We start from the raw sequence: 11,027 nt of genomic DNA on the forward strand, positions 1-11,027 counted from the left end.
TTAACAAGTTTTTAAACTACTTTTAACATAATTCTTCTAAAGAAAACAATTAAAAAGATTTACTTCATCATATGTGATTCATTAAATATAAGTATAAAAAGTTTCTTTTTATTTTCCTCCATAGCAATGTTCCCTGCAATCTAGCATTGTCTTTCATTTTCTCATCACTTTTCTTTTTTGAAGCATTTGCTTTGCTGACCAATGATATATTGTTTTTCTTTTCAGCTTGTTCCACACTCCAGACAAACTCTTTTTCTAGCATCAATAAAGTTTTTTTAAGGAGACCCATTTGAGGTTTTAGATTCTTGTTCCTTTCTGACCTAGCGTTGCATTTTTTTATCCTTTGTCTTCTCTTCATCAAGCATTTAATTTGCAAATTTAAAAGCAGCTTTTATTTCTGATGTAATCTGGAGAGTGGAGGTTGAGGTTGTTGGTAAGCATTAAATCACACACAAGGCGCTGCCCAACAATACCATCTGTTGATATATTGTTAGTAACAACATCCTTGTTAACACTAAATCCCCGTTCAACCAATGCCTGTCTATGACTCAGAGTCAGAACCAACTTAATGACAGATAACAACTCTAGATACTTTTTTATGTAAATGTCTTTAAAGTAAAAATCATCGAAGAGTTTATTCTTTTGATCATAGCCAATGAAAACATCCCACAATTCATTGCAAATTGATTTATTGCAAATTCTGCTGATATAAACTTTGAGAACTGGTTGATAACTTTGTCTGAACAAGAAGCAGTTAAAATTTCAAGTAAGATAAGATGATGCAGCAATGTTTTCATTTGATTCCAATTTTTTTTAGGTATGATCTGATCATAAAAATTTAGCAGCAAACAAGTACTCATGTTAACAACCACAGAATCAAGCTGCTTTATCTTATAAGTCACTTCTTCTGACAGGAGAATCCTGCCAGGCGAAGTGAGTTATAAGATAAAGCAGCTTTTGAACGTCTTTTAAATTTCCCAATCAGCTGATTCTACTCTTGTTTTGAAAGCACCAAAAATTATGTGTTGAGAACAGCAGCCTATGTCAATAAGTTTAGATAGCTCATGTTCATCATATTTGCTTTGAATGCCTCTGTTAAACTTTAAGTTGACACTGGGTATATTCATAGAGACCTGAATAACCTTGCTTATCACTTAGCGTTTCATTAAAATGACTCAGCAAATCAAATATGGTACTATGTCCCATTAATGAGGAATCCCAATACGTCACTATAACTTGCATTTTTTCTTCATTCCAATATCGGATAAGTAAATTTTATTTGAAAAGTTTGAGTTTTCTTCTTAAGAGATTTATTGAAGGACACAACAAACCAGGGAGACAGGCTTTGTTGTTGTTTAAGTAAAGATTTGAAATGAGGCCCAAGACCATGACTATCCAACTATATCCAACTTTACTTGGTCCCATTTAAAAAGACTTAGCAATCTCACTGTCAGGAAACATAGCTTAGAAAAAATTAGTGGCATTTTTGTTTGAATTGCTAGAAATTTTATTTAAGCAACAATGCAATGCCCACATAATTTCTCCACAAGTTTTATCAGAACTTGATACAATGAGTTCTAAAGATTGTGGCTTCATAATGTGTTTTTTTGAAAAACAGGTACCTTTAAATTAGACTCTTCCACTCTTTGCTTTTTTCCTTTTTTGTGACTTTTTAGTGTTTCAATATCCATGTTCGAAAGTTTAATTATTTTATGGCATAATTTGCATTTAGCCTGGGCATTATCTTTCCCTTTTATTAGTCAAGAATCATTATGAGGGTAACTGTCTTTGTTTAAACATGCTTCTTTGAAATAAGTATTTTTTTAATTATAGAAATAGTTTTAAACAATCTAAATTGATCATTAAAAAAATGTATATATAAACAGTTTTTTTTATAAGTAAAAAAAAAAAACTTTGTAATAATAAAATAACAACCATAGAAAATTTGAATAAAAAGTGTTTATTGAAAACAATCGTTAGTAATTAACAAAGTAATTTGTTACTTGATTCAAAAGCGTTTTTTATAATATAAACACATTATAAAATATTAAAGTTGTTTATTCCAAATGTAATTTAATTAAGAGTTAAAATATAATTAGGAGTTTTAGTTTCTTATGTTTACTTGTTTAGTTTGTTCTCTTTCGTTAAGATTTCTTTTCTTTTTTTTTTAGTTTAGTCTGCTGTTATTTTGTTATAAGTTTTTGGTTAGGTTTTTATTTTTATTACAATTTTAAAAAAATTTAAAAGCAGTGGTCAAATTGCGTGGTCATATAATGGCTTGCGATCTCACGCTTTCCTGTGAAACACTATAGGGTATTTTTTTAATTGTCAAAATAAATTAATGGGTAGCACCAACAAAAACATAATCGCTTGTAACACGAGTAACTTCTTAATCACAAATCCCTGATTTTTCCCTGACTATCTGATTAAAAAAATTCCCTGACTTTTCCAGGTTTTCCATGACTTTAGCCAAAATTAACTAATTTTCAAGGTTTTCCATATTTTCCAGGTACAGTACAAACCCTGTAATATATCCTAATTTAAATGAGTTAAAAAAGACTTTGCTAATCTTTGAAAAGCTCAACAAAAGTTATTATTATTGTACTTACCCTTTTCTTAGCCTTGGTTCTATTCTCTACCTCTATAAATCTCATATACAAACTTGTATGAAACACTGAGGTTATACAGGGTTTCACAGGAAAGTGTGTGATCACACAGCATTATAAGACCAGGAAAATAATATTTTGCTTTGAGGATTTGTTCATGGCTTTTTTGAAAAATAATTCAAAAATGGGCTGAATGAAAAAGATTTTGAATCATATCTTAGAGAAATGAATGACATCGAAACTTTTATCTTTACTAATGTTTTTATAATAGCAAAACGCATTTAAATATAGCAATAATTTACTGATAATGATTTTTGTTTTAAGTATCGTTGAAAGTTGCATACACTTTTTCAACTTTTAAGTGTATATTTTTAATAATAAACTTTATTAAAAAATAAAAATTTAATATGTTTTTATAAACGACAACTTTCTTAGACAACAAAACTTGCTTTAATGAACTTTATATAAGAATCATTAATAGGGCTAGCAAAACCGGTAAACCGGTTTACCGGTAAATTGGTTAAAAATTATGTTTAAATTTACCGGTAATTTTCAAATAATTTACCGGTAATTCGGTAAAATTTTATGGAAATTCTGAATAAATTATTAGTAGTATTTTTTTCTAACTAAAAAAAATTAAGAACTTTATAATGGAAAAGAATTTTTTTTTCCTATATTATTACAATATGCATTTCTTAAAAAAAAATACAGCCTACTTGATTGATTTTTCTTAAATTTTCGTTTTTTAATAGAGAAAGAAAAATATTTACATACAATTAGGATTTGTTTATGTAGTTTATTTATAATTACATTCAGTTTATTTTGTGCTCGCGTCCCATCTGGTTACAGTTACAGGTGACATTTTATTTAAATAGAGCGTTAGTGAGTTTTTTTTTTAATTATTTAGTTTTTTGCACTGGATGATAAAATTATTTAGTATCATAAAAAAAAATTGAAAATAAACACAAAACATAACTTTGAAAATAAAGCGAATATTCTATATTTTTATCGTGTTGTATTTCACAAAAAGTCTTTAAAATTATATTATAGAATATATTTGTATTGTGTTCCAAAATTTACATATTGAATTTTTAAAAAAAAAATAGCCTTATCTATGATGTCTACTGGATCTGGACAAAATCAATTGTGGAATCATTTTCTACGTACGAAAGCTGGCGATTCAGCTATATGCAATGTATGCAAAAAAATATAAAATAATCTGGCGGCAGCACAAGTGGTTTGCACAATCACCTTATCAGAAAACATAAAATTAATCTGTTAAAAAGAGTTCAACATGATGATGCAGAAGCTAGCTGTTCTAATATCAATATCACAACTTCCGTTACGAATGATACAAATTCTAGATCAAAATTTTTTGATTATTTCAACATTATTAAAACGATTGATGACTCATTTCCAGCTGTTTTAGCACGACTGACAGCACAAGATTGTTTATCGTTTATAAAGATTTGCACATCTTCAGCAATTATTTAAATCCAAAGGATATGATTGCCCAAAGTCTCCAAAAACAATTAAGAAAATAGTGTTGCAGTACGGTGAGAAAATCCGAAAACAAATTGTTACAGAATTATCAGAAAGAATAGCCCGTGGTGAATTATTCAGCTTGACTTTCGATGAATGGACATCTCTCAAAAATCGAAGGTTTATGAATGTGAATGTCCACTCGTATGATAATGTATTTTGGAATCTCAGATTGGTTAGGATTAAAGGATTGATGCCTGCTGAAAAATGTATAACGTATCTTCAAAATACACTTAAAGAATTTAGTATTGTGATAGAAAATATAATTTCCATTACTACGGATGGGGCCGTCGTAATGAAAAAGGTAGGCAAATTACTGGACATAAATCATCAACTTTGTTTAGCCCACGGCATCCAGTTATCAGTAATTAAGGTGCTGTATAAAAGATCTGTTTCGGATAATATTTCCGTAGAAAATCAAGTATTGGCTATTACTGAATTTGAACATGGTGAAGATGAAGAGGAAGATGTAATGGAAGATATTGGTGTTTTTGACGTTATTGAGGATACATCAACTACTGATTCATCAATTCAACATGAAAGTATAGGTCCAATAATAACAAAAATTCGAAAAATTGTTGTCATGTTCCGTAGATCACCAACAAAAAATGACATCCTCCAAAAACATGTTAAGGATGAATTTAAAAAAGAACTTACGCTAATCCTTGACACAAAAACACGGTGGAGCAGTATGTTGATAATGTTGGAAAGAATATATGAGATTAAAAATTGTGTTCGTAAGAGTCTAATCGATATCAAATCCGATATAGATTTATCAGAAAATGATCTCAATGTTGTATCAAATATAATAATGGCTTTGCAACCTGTTAAAGTAGCTGTGGAAGCTCTCTGTTCAAGGGACGCGAATCTATATGTTGCAGATTTGACAATTAGGTTCATGTTGGATGTAACCAAAATAATTTTTTAAGTAATGAATTGAAACAAGATTTAATATTTCCAATAAGTGAGAGAAGAATCGTATATTCTGATATATTCATATCTTCATGAACCATGTCCATGTACAGCTTTAAATAATGAAAATAATTATGGCGTGTTTAATACACCAAGTAAATTGGTTATGCAAAAAAATATTGTAGAAATCATTCAACAATTTTTAAAAAACGATTCCGAAACTACTGAAGCTGAAGTTGTGCAAGTGTATGAAACTGAATCAACCAGTGAATCTACGGTTTTATCAGCAGTGGCGACATCAAGTCAAGCAATGTCAATGAAGGAAAAACTTGATTTAGTAATTAAAAAAAAAAAGATAACTATTGCTCACGAAGAGATTAGTGATCCGAAGACAACATCCATTCTTTTAAATATAGTCAGGAAAGAAATGGCATATTTCAAGGAACAAAATATTAAAGGAAAATATTTAAACAAACTCCAAAAGTATATTTCAGCAGTTCGCCCAACCAGTGTAGAGTCGGAAAGAGCTTTTTCTGCAGCAGGTTTAATTGGCACAAGGTACAGAACAAGTTTAAACGATGAAACATTAAATGTAATGTGTTTTTTAAGAGCTTACTTCAATAAACAATTTATGCTCCTTGAAAAGAATTGACTATATTAATTATTTTTATTTTAAAAAAGAAATTTTCTTTATGTTTATGTTTGTTTATGTTTACGCTAAAATACAAAAATGTTAATGTATAATAAGTGAATTAATTATATTTTATTATATAAAATAAATGTTTTTGATTGCTTAATTTATTTATTTTTAACTAGGATGGACCTGTAAACTGATGCTGTTTTACTAATATATTCATTTGTTATGCTTTTTGTTGTTTTCAGTGTTTAGATTATTACTATTTAAGCCTTTAGAAAAAAAAACGGTAAATTACAGGTAACTCGGTAATAATTTTTTTTTTACCGAATTACCGGTTTTTAAAAATATCAGTAAATTTACTAGCACTAATCATTAAAGTTAATACACTTAAAAAGATTAAAAAAAAAATTAGTTGAATAAAAAATAGCAAATGTTTTTAAAAACTTTACAATTAAATAAGTTTGATTTTTAATGCTTTTATATTATTGAAATACTTTTTAATGAAGTATCAAAACAATTCTAATGATTATTTATATAAAGTATTAATGAATATTATATTAAGTTTTTTTTTATTTATATAATCATGTATGTTTTATGATAAATGTTGATCAATTTAAACAAATTTAAAAAAGAATGTAAAAATGTAAAAAAAAAAAACATGAAATGGTTTTCAAAGCATGAAATGGTTTTCAATGTATAATTATTTAATAAGGTGTATTTACATGGAAACTTATAACTTAAAATAATATAAAACACTAAAACTTAAATTAGGTGCAAATTATAATTAAAATTAGGAGCGAATATTTTTTAAACTATCATAAGAAGTAAATTGTTCCTTTATTTTAAGGGTTCCAATATTATATAAAAATTAGTAAGATTTAAAGATTATTATTCTAAATGTAATTAAAACATGATTTAAATAAAATTGTTTTAATTTCTTGAGTTTTATTTTAGTCAAGTTTATTTCATTTTTTCTTTTGTTGAGATTTCTTTTCTTTTTTATTTTCTCTTTCATTGAGATTTCTTTTTTTTTTTTTAAATAAAGTTTTTTTTTAGTCTAGGTAAGGTTTTTGAGTACATTTTCAAATGTTGAAATTATGTTAAAAGTGAAAGCCTGTTATATTTGGGCTGGTTTTCTTCTTATGAGGACTCTTTTAGACAAGGTCTAAAAATAGATTGTAAATGTTTAGATAGATTGTAAATTGTTATTTTTAATATCTTCACTTCCAACAAGACTACAAGCAACCACTATTAGAGTTGGAAGTTACTGGAAGAGAAAAGATGAACTTTGTAAAGCAAGATAATGATTAACAGATGACTTGCAAGATTGCAAATTATATGAGTCAGGAAAACAAGAAGAAGGGAGCAAATTTCAAAGAACTAATGTTCAAGGAAAAAAGCTAGATGAATAAGAACTTTTGGAGCACTTTGGAACAGTCACAGTAAAAGGATGAAACACAGGAATGAATTTAAGTAGATAAAGATGCTAGCTTTTTAGATCACCGCCCAATGTAGTAATTATAAAAAAGGGAAAGAGAAGCAATATTACAACAATATGACAATGGTTAAAAGTTGGTTGCAAGAGCAGGTTCAACTATTTTTACAATGCGTTTTTGCACCTTGTCTAAAAGCAAAAGAGCAAAAACGCATTATTAGAAGATCCGCTCTAGATATGGCAACAGTATTCCATACAAAGACAGATTTGAGATTTATAGAAGTAAAGAATAGAACCTGGAGTAAGAATCTGGTGAGGACGATAAAGAGATGCAACCTTAGCAGATGCTAATTTGACAAATGGATTTGATATATGGTTTCCAAGAAAGATCGGAAGTAAGAGTTAATCCTAGAAGACAAAGGGTAGATGACTAATGGAGTACATTACTGCACATAAATATAGTGAGATCTAGATTATTGCTATATCGATTAGCTGAAAAAAATTGAGTTTTATTTGAGTTAAAGTTTACCAGCCACAAAGAGCCCCATGCTGTAGCAGAAGTGAGATTCTTTTCAAGCTCAAATGCCCTCTACAAACAATCAGAGAGTGTTGGCTTCTTATCAAGACAAGAATAAATGGAAATATCATCAACAAACAATGCCGCTTTAGATGTGAGAATTTCTGGGAGATCGTTAATGTAAATATAAAAAGTAGGGCCAAAGATTGAACCTTGAGGAACCCCTGAATTTACAGGAAATGAAGAAAAGTGCTGTCCATCAAGGAAAACGTTTATACTACGATTGGTGAAGAAGGATTCAATAGTTTTAAAGATGTTGATACACTGTAAGAAGAGAGTTTATGGAAAAGACCAACATGTCAAACTTTATCTAAGGCTTTAGGAATGTTGAGAACGATAACCTTAACCTCTAATCAGTTAACAATCTATCTGTTAACAAATCAGCAGTAATATAGTATAGCAAACCTATCTGTTAACAAATCAGCAGTAGAACGAGAAGATGGAAACCCAAATTTAAAATCAGAAAATAAATTATTTGATTCAAAATGAGAGATTAAGTGTAAGTTAATTAAAGACTCAAAAATCTTGCTCATGATAGGAAAAAGACTAATAAGACAGTAGTTAGATGAGTCAGATCGCTCTTCAGAAATTTTGAAAATAGATGCTGCTTTCCAGTAGAGTGAAAAACAAGACTCTGATTATAGACAATTGTTGGATCTGCTCTAGCTACAAAGGCTGAGCTTCTTTGTCATTGTTATTAAGTAACATCTCTTTCTTTTTTTTTTTATAAATACTAGTATGGTTGCAGCTCAAGCAGCTATAATTACTTGATCCATTGACCAAAACTCAATCATGCATGACTCATTATTTAGCAAAGTCTTGCTGTAAGTGTTTCTATATGTTTAAAAACCTAGATGAATATAAGTTTTTTAAACATAAAGAAACACTTAGAGTAAAAGACTTTGAATTGAATTTTAATGCCTACCAACTTATAACAAATTTATGTAATTTTTGCTGCAAAGCATTATGGGATGTCTTGCAGGAAAAATAATCATAAAAGTATGCAAATCTTAATGAAATATAAAAACTTTTCATTAATCTATGGTATTATTCTTATCAGAGGCCTCCAAAAACAATTTCATAACTTTGCTCATATAACATTAATATATTATTTAACATTAATATGTTCATGTAGTTATAATTTAATATATTTGTCACATTTTTTACAGAAGTCTTTACCTTGTTAGTAAAAATATATACTCTTTATTTAGATGCTAAACAAATAGCTGATAATACTAATTAAATTTTCTGCAACATGAAAATCATGGTCAACATGTTTATCACGAAGAAATGTAAAAAAATGCAATCATTTTTAATATTACTTGAGCTTTGATCACAAACAAGACATCTTACAGCTAAACCTGTTCTATATAAATGACCCATGGCATTATTTAACTAAATTGATTGAACACATGATATCGAAAAATAAGCAACTGGTTGTTTCCATTATATTGATAATCCCCAGACCATCAATACAAAAACTCAGTTAAATTCCAATGGCCTAGTCATGGTTTTTATCATAATAAATATGTTGCCTTGAAGACATTTTATCAAAAACAAGACTTTAGGTACACTTGAAATTTTTTATGGTGTCTACTTGCATTTTAGTAAGGACATAACGTTATTAGAAAACCCAGGATTATAAACCCAGATAAATTAATTTAAAATTAGTTCTATTGAGCCATTACTCTTTTTAAACATTTTTTACTGTATCTTTCAGTTGTGTAGCTTTTTTAAGTTGACAAATCTTCACGTCAGATAACAAATATTTATTTTTAAAAGAGGTTTTGACAACTGTAACATTATTTATACTACTAATTGAATAATATTTATTTCATTTCATTAAACATTATTATTATTATTATTATTATTACTATTATTATTTTGTATTTTATCCTGTATATGAAGTCTGTTGTTTGTTTTTTGTTTAAAATTTAAAGAAGATTGATTTAAAAGTTAAAATTTTTTATTGCAGCAGTTACAATCAGGAAGGCATGTGATTTCAAGTTATATAACCACGCAAATAATATTTGGCTTTGATGATTTAACCACGGTTTTTAGCAAACGCACTGAAAAAAATGTTTTTAACTATGTTGGAATTAAATTTGACGTGTTTATCTTTACTAACATTTTTAATTTAGCAAAACGCTTTTAAATAAAGTAGCTAATGATTTTAATTAAAGTATAATTGAAAGTTATATAAATTTTGATTTATATTATTCAATTATATAAGATTTTTTTCTAAATAAAATAAAAATAATAAAAACTAAAAAAAAAAAACTTTATTTTATAAGCAACGACTTTAAACAGCAATGGTATTTTTAATAAACTTTATATAAGAACCATTAAAGTCGATTTACTTGAAAAGTAGAAAGATTTTGCTGAGAAGAAAAAAAAAAGACAAACTTTTTTGAAAGATGTTAAATAACTTTGATCTTTATTATTGAAACGCATTAGTTTATTTATTTTAGTTAAGTTGTAATTTTATTATTTTATTTTAGATTTAGTTAAGTTATTTCAATTTTATTTTCTGTTATTTTTTTTACCAAGATTTATTTGCTTCTTTTACGATAAGTTTTTTTTTAGTTTCTTCATAGTTAAGTTAAGATAATATTTTGAGCATATTTTTTAAATGTATACAAATTTCAAAAACATATTAACAGCCGTAGTCAATTTTTTAAAATCAAATAGTATTTGTGTGATCATATTATGATGTGAAATCACATGCCTTCCTGGCCAAGCCTGGTTACAAGTACTCTTTTTCTACCAATTACTGGCAAGATAGTATTGGGAAGAATTAAAATGTAGTGAACATTTTTCAATATTATCTTGCCAATAATTGTGGTAATAGAGCAAATAGTATACTTGTTTACACAATAAATGCAATTCGATATGAGTAATTAAAAAAAATCTTATTCTTGAAAAGCAAAATCCAATAATATTATAAAACATATTTAGTAGAAAACAAAGTGAATAATAAATTTATTATGTTGTTTACAATATAGTCCTGCAAGACATCTCATAATCAAGAGCAGATCCAATTACACATAAATATATGAACTTTTAGCCAAGTAGGCAGTGATCGATTAGTGCTTTGGAATTCTTGAATGCGTTCATGTTTTCTGACTCCCACAGTTTACAGTTTTTCTTATGAGTAAAGCAAGTTTCCTGTCAACCATTTTTGTACTCTTAAACTTTTTACTTTCTATTAACTCTCAATTAAATTCTCAAATTAATTTAAAAAAATTGAAAAGAAGAAGCTGGAAAATTTATAATAATAATATTAACAATAATTTATTCCATTTTCAGCAATAATTA

The 11,027-nt window shown here is 27.6% G+C and overlaps 1 protein-coding gene across 1 annotated transcript in view; it reads right to left on the reverse strand.

Annotated features, from left to right (window-relative positions):
- Positions 1 to 11,027, reverse strand: part of LOC100215698 (transcription activator BRG1) — an 83,640-nt gene that overhangs the window by 71,860 nt on the left and 753 nt on the right. The gene's annotated exons all lie outside the window — the stretch shown is intronic.

Source organism: Hydra vulgaris, chromosome 07, assembly GCF_038396675.1.
Source record: "Hydra vulgaris chromosome 07, alternate assembly HydraT2T_AEP".
Lineage (NCBI taxonomy): Eukaryota > Metazoa > Cnidaria > Hydrozoa > Anthoathecata > Hydridae > Hydra > Hydra vulgaris.